The 7,500-nt window shown below is 32.3% G+C and overlaps 1 pseudogene; it reads right to left on the bottom strand.

Moving 5' to 3' along the window:
* LOC113056474 (exocyst complex component 7-like) overlaps window positions 1–6,145 on the bottom strand; it is a 10,334-nt pseudogene extending 4,189 nt beyond the window's left edge.
* Between the last annotated feature and the right edge of the window lie 1,355 nt (window positions 6,146–7,500).

The following is a 7,500-nucleotide window of genomic DNA, read 5'->3' as shown; positions in this document are numbered from 1 at the left end:
GAGAGAGAGAGAGAGAGAGAGAAAGAGAACAAGAGAAAGAGGCAGAGAGTGAGAAGTTACAACAGTTCTGTTAGTGAAGAGCTTCACCACTAAGAGCCAGCCAATGACAGAGAAGCAGAGATGAGAGGGCGGGGTCGAGGAAGCAGTGGGAGGAGCTACAGAGTGGCATGCACTGCTGTGAACGTGTGTCCTGAACAAAAAATAAATAAATAAAACACATTCTGTATGTTCGCTTTCTGATTTAATATTTTAATTATTAACAGTAGAATTCATTGTAATCATTTTAAGAAATAATATTAATTTGTAAAAAATATTATATATATATATATATATATATATATATATATATATATATATATATATATTTTTTTTTTTTAAATGATATTTATTATTATTAATAATATATTATATAAATGAACATACAATCTTACTTTCAGATCATCACAGACCATTTCAACTACAGCAATAAAAATAATACTAATAATATTTTAAAATGAAATGTAATAATTAAATTATATTAACTATAATAAATGCATATAAATTAATGCATATATAGAACATAATGAATATAATATTAATTTCAGACTAAATATTTTAATTATTAATATTTATAATAATAATAATGCTTTAAAATTGTACATACATTTAGAAAATATTATAATAAAATGATTTAATTAAATGAAAATACGTACCATATAATATTACATTCTGATCATTTGATCACAAGGCAAAACTTCTTAGCAGATCCAACAACAAAAATAAGGTTTAAGAACTAATGAAGGCCAAAGGTACTTATATGGTTATTTAGGGACTAAAGATTGTTATTAAGAGCTCCCTCTGCAGGATGGAGGAAGAAAATACAACAGCAGAGAAGCTGAAAATGGTTGAATTTGCTCTAAGCACTGATCATGTTCGCTCTGCTGAACGCTTGTCAGGAAAACCAAAGGAAAAGGAAATGCAGACCACAGGAAATGTAAAGAGATGACATATAAGCAGACAGGAGGGAGAGGACGGTGTGTTAAACATGAATGTGATGAAAAACTCAGCAGCGCAAGACATTTACTACTCTTTCTGATTTCTGAAGGCAGTAAATCTCTTGGATCTATCTGTGAAGTGTTTGTGCTGTACCCCGAGAGGCCAGCATCGCTCCGGCTGTCTCCTGGAAGTCCATCAGCTGCTGCAGGAACAGACTGGCCTGACGAGAACCAATCAGAGAGAGAGATTTGTCTTTAAACCAATCAGCATCACTGTGTGTATTACTCTCAGTGACCTTACATTGCTTGTGAGCTCGTGGACGGTTCCGTCTTTCGGCATGTTGTACTCTTTATCCGGATCGTTCTGTTGGAGCAGAGAACATCACGTGACAGAACACTACATTAATCTTTAATATAACGACGTGAGTGTAATGAGGGATGTCCCTTAGGTTTTATAATATAATAAAATGTGTTATATTTATAGTATACCAAAATGTATGAAACATTGACCAATTTTGAATTATTATTATTATTAAAATAAAATTAATTAATCATAAAAATATTATAACATTAAAAATAGTTACATTTCAATAATTAAGACATTTAAATTAAATAAGTAAATTATTTAAAAAGAAATAATAATTTAAATTTAAATGATTATTATTATAAAAAAATGTAATAATTTATTCTAAATATTACAAAATGTAACAAATTATGAAAATGTAAATTATGTGAATTATTCAAAATAAATTATTTAGAAGTGGTTTTATTTTAGTAAATAAAATGATTAAAATGAATGTGTATACATCTAATATAAAAAATATAAAAAATGTATTATTTTATAATAATCCAAATATGTAATAAATAAATAAACTATAAATTTTTATCATTATTAATAAAAATTACACATGTAATTATAACTATTATTCAACAGTACATATAATTAAACAATTAAAATGATGAAATTTACATTTTATATATATATTAAATAGTAATTAACTATGTTAAAATTATTAATAATATTTATATTTTATTTTGATAATAACAAAAATAATAAATCCTTTAAAATGAACAAAAACAATAAATAAAATAATAATAAAATAATATAATTCTGCACCTGATATTTATCACGTTTCAAGATTTGTTTTTTAATTCAAGATTGGTATTCGTTACACACACACACACACACACACACACACACACACACACATTTATATAACCAGCAGTGAGATCAGAAAGTCGATTACTTTAATGCTGTCAGCGAACTCCTCCAGCGCTTTGGCTCCGGTGCTCTCCAGAGAAGTGATGAGAGCTGGGAGCTTGTTCTTGGTGCTGGCAGCCGTTCCCTGCACAGCAACACAGGATATGACATCATCGGCAATGCCAAAAAGACCTTTCATTCTCGTTCTCGGTCTCTCTCTACCTTTAGCGTGGCGTCAAAGTCTGGCTTGGTCTGCTTGAGATGGCGCAGGATGGGGAAGACGGTCAGCACAGAGGAGTAATCGTGTCTCATGATGCCTCGCTGCGCCGCAGAGACGATGTTATCACCCTCCAGCTTCAGATTATCCAGCGCTTGCTGCAGAGACAAACACTGTGATCACACACACACACACACACTGAACACACACACACACACACACACGGCTCTCACCTGGATGAGCGAGTCGAAGGTCTTCTTCTGGTGATGTTCTGGGATGATCTGGGTCAGTAAAGCGTGTTCGCTCTGAGCCAGCTTCACAAACGCACTGATGCAGTGCATGTACGAATCGACCTCGATGTCCAACACCTCATCCTTCCCTGAGAAACACACACACACAACATTTTTATCATTGTGTTTTGTGTCCTTAAGTGATGCAGTAATGAAAGACTGCAGTTTTAGGTATATCTGATCAATATGAGATCATGAATGAGAAATAAAGAGGTCATTTCTCATTTCCAAATCATTTTTTGATGTTGCATGATGCTGCAGGAAACCGTTGGTAAATGCAACCTGATGTTGATGATGAAACGAATGTGAACATCTGAACCAAAAGACTGTTGAATAAACTGACTGAGAAACTGAAATTAATATTTTAAAATAATTAATAATATTATAATTAATCATGAATTACATTTAATAATAACAATGATAATAATGATTTAAAGTGAAATATATGAATACATTAAATTTCATTATAAATTCCATACATTAATAAATAATAACGTTCATATTTTTTAATTCATAAAATTAAATATAGGATTTTCTCTTGAGTTTTTAAGGTCTGATTCGATGTTGAATGAAGTGACAATCACTGATTTTCAAACTAAAATTAATGTTTTTTTTATTAATAATAATTAATTAATTGTATTGCTATTATTATTATTATTATTATTATTAATACTACTACTACTAATAATTATAATTATAATAATTATTGCTTTAAGATGTAACACAATAATACATTAAGCAATATAAATAATAATACAATTATATAAATTAAAAATTATCTAAATTGCTAATTTTAATTTAAAAATAATAATTAAATGTAAAACATATAATGTGGATTATGATGATTAATGACTAAAAGTCCCTCAGTTTGTAAACACACTCAAAACTTGTGAACAGATGATCTTTAGCTGGACCACTGCAACAGTATAAACATTAAAATATATATCATTTGAATATAAAACAAAATGATTTATACAAAATGTGTGTTCACTTGAGTCTAATGTAATAAAATTACATAATTTGTTTTTAATACATTTTGTAGCTGGTCTTGAACTCAGAACTGGTCTTTGACCCGGTTTCTGTTGTTGTTGTGGTCTCTGAGCTCAGACTCACCTGCAGTCGTCCCGTGCTTGTCATCAGACAGGTGCTTAACCCCTCGCAGATCATGATCCAAACCTGATTGGCTAGGATACAGTCACATGACCCGGGTCACTCTCCCGGGTTACAGAGGGAGGGCTGAACAAGGAAACACTCACACGACTCGACCGAGCGCTGGATGTTAGGGGGTTTCTGAGAGCACCGATGGACCCAGTAAAGCACAGAGACTTATGGGAAACACTGATGTCACGACAGTTTGGCATTTTTGTCATGTTATATTTATAGTTTCAGTATTATTAAAAATTTTTGTAATGTATATTTAATATAAAATATATATATAAAACTATTATTTATACACTATTTTTATATTTTCAGTATTCAATTTAACTTTTAGTAATATTTATATAATTACAGTTTTCATTTTAATTTTAATCTGATTTAATAATTTAGTTTTTTTCCCAGTAGTTTTTTTTAATTTATATTTATTTCAGTTTTAATTTGATTCATTTTAGCACTTCAAACGTATTTTTTTCAGTCAGTTAGTTTTTGTAATTTGCTTTATTTCAGCTTTTTCCACATAATAAAAATATTTTTATAGTTTTAGTTAACACCAACAATACTGATAGTATGATGTCACGTATGCTCAGAACACATTTAATAATCACTTTTTTAAGAAAAATAAAATGCATTAAAAAAGCTAAAAATTAAATAAAAATGATTATTATTAATATGAATTACACTATTATTATTTATTGTTTAATTTTAACATTATTATTTTTTTAATTATTAATATAGAATTTCTAAAATAATTTTAATTTTAATAAATATATATTTTTAAAATGAGACAAACGTGTCTTGCTCTATTCTGAGGTTGGTTTGACCTCGGTGAGGACGAAACTGCTGTGGTCCATAAGTGTTATCCGAATGTTGTTTTCCGAAATGCAGGAACAACAGTTAAAAAACAGAGAGAGAAAACAGAGACAGAGCTCGAGAAGAAGGACAGCAGAAAGACCGCTTTACCTTCCAGAGGAGTGAGGTTACAACCCTTTTTTCCATCCAGGCCATGCTGAGACTACTGCCCATCAACACCCGAACAGAGAGAGAGAGAGAGAGAGAGAGAGAGAGAGAGATGCAGGAATCGCAGGAGGAAAACAGAGGAAGACACCATGAGGAAGAGGAAGAGCATCTGAAACCCTGTTCACCAGAGTAACAACTGAGAGAAATCCAGATCCCTCCGAGACAGCTATCACACACACACACACACACACACACACACACACACACACACTCCAACACTAACTACTGACAAACCTCAAATCTGATGAAACTCAATAAAGATGGCAGGGTTTTTTTTTTTTTTTTTTTACAGTACAAATATTTATATAGAGGACCAAATTTATGCTTAAACCAATAGCAATTTTTTTTGTAAAAAAAGTTTGCTTTTCTGACCTCACTTGCACAATCTGACACTTTCTGTTTTCTTCAAATAAAGAACAAACACAAAAGAAAGCAAAAAAAAAAAAAAAAACACTTCTTGTGACTTGCATGTTTTTCAAACTATTTTAAAAGATAATAATAAATCACCAACAAACGGTTCTAAACATTTTAAACTTAATAAATAAATAAACTGAGTAAATATGAACAAAGATTTGAATTTCCGTGCCTTCAAAGCATATCTGAAACACTATTTGTTTTTAATAAAACTGTTTTGTTGATTAATTCAATGTTGCTTTCTTTCTACTGTAATAAATACATATTCAGTTACAGAATTGTGTTCAGTAATCTAAATGCATAAGCTGAGGTAATCAAAGTGCCTTTACTCTGAACTTAACAGTGGATTTATAGAAATATATTGGTTGCAATGTTTATGCAAACTATATTTTTATGATTATTTATAGCCAGTACAGTTTCCCAATTGACTAGTCATTAGTAGGAGTGACAGCATGTTAATTTTGGACCTTACACACACACACACACACACACACACAGCTGTGACTTTACCTGGGATGTAGACTGACATCATCAGACACCAGTGAGACAGAGAAGAGGAAAGAGGAGAGGAGACGGTTAGGAAGAACACACTAGAAAAAGAAAAGAGGAGAACGAGGTCATGGAGGACCAGCAGAAACCCAAAGAGACCTGGTCTAGTGGGTGAGGGGTTAAAGGTCACTGACCTGGTCTTTTGGGAGGCTTCTTGGTGGGCATCTCCTTGCGTTTGGTCTGAACGGCGGGCGAGTGGATGGCAGAGCTGGCGATGTTCTTACGGAAATGCTCCTTTAGACCCTTAATGGAGCGGATCCAGCTGACTGGACCGGATCTGGAAATACACGTTCATGAAGTCTGCAGACAGACAAACACAAGACATGAGATCTCAAACACCTTCAGCGAGTAGCAGTCGAGTTCTGGAAGTAAAACCCATTCATTTTCTCCATAGTGGGTTTTAATGATGACAGATCAACTATTAGAGACAAGGCTGATGTTGAGGTTGTTCATCGATGATAGATGCTTTTATTAAAACCATATGTATCACCACTAATTCAACTTATTTTTTAAATAATGTTAATATCATAACATACCTGTCAAGTATCCCGTTTTGGCCGGGAAAGTCACGTATTTTACCCTTCTTTCCCGCCGTCCTCCCGTATTAGTATTTCCGTAAATCTCCCGTATTTTTTTTTTTTTTTTTACCTGCGTTATTAATAAAATAATAATAATAAAAACATTCCCAATCTGAGCTCTGTCACTAGTCTCGCGATTACTCCCACCTGTAGTAGCCTGTCGCGAGGGGTGTGTGAGGTCAGATGACATGAGTTATAACGCGGGAAAAACAACAACAACAAAAGAAAAAACAGAGACGGATGATGGATGCTACAATAGAGAGTGAAGGCACACCTGCCAAAAAACCAAAACCCATGTGTAAATACCGTGATAAATGGGACAGCGAATTTACTTTTTTTAAAGAATGCAAAGTCTGCAACAAATTGGTAAACAACTCACTAAAAGAGTAAAAGAAAAGTTATGTGAAATGAAAAGAAAAACTGTTAAAGAAAAGCAATATGAAATGAAAAGAATGTGTGGAATTAAAATAAAATGTAAATGTAAAGACATCAATGTTAAATTAACAGAAAATATGCAAATAAGCCTTTAAATAAATGCTCTTCATATATACCCTTTTGTGTTTTAATTTGGGCTATAACACCTGTCTTAAAATGTAAGGGATACTGGAGCTTTGTTGGGGTGGTGGGACTGCTCGCAATGGGCGCTGGAAAATTTCCCTTATTTTCAAATCCAAAACTTGACAGGTATGTATACGCAAAACTAACCAGTCTTGAGCCGGAAAGAGAATTGATTAGTTCATCATCATGAGTCTTTCGGGTCGAGTTTGGACTCGTTCCTTAAACGTGACAGGACCCATGCGCTATTTCTGACATTTTCTGTCACTGTGTTTTTGTTACTGTTTTTGTTGAGGATCTGTGGTTTGTTATTATTTTATAAATTAAATAAAACCCTGTTATAAATAAAATTTTGATTAATTTGGTCTTCTCTGGACTGTCTATCGGTAAATAAACACTAGGCTATATAATAATATAATAATCCAAGCTTACAATTAAAAGTATTTAATAGACTAGTTTGTTCATTTTTACTCCAATTTTGAGTTTGCTGGTATAATAATCTGCTTTTCCTAGGCAGACTTGACATATTGGTGTAATATATGTATAA

The sequence above is a fragment of the Carassius auratus genome, chromosome 37 (genome assembly GCF_003368295.1).
Source record: "Carassius auratus strain Wakin chromosome 37, ASM336829v1, whole genome shotgun sequence".
NCBI lineage: Eukaryota > Metazoa > Chordata > Actinopteri > Cypriniformes > Cyprinidae > Carassius > Carassius auratus.
Note: the sequence above shows the minus strand (reverse complement) of the source record. Positions and strands in the feature narration are given on the sequence as shown.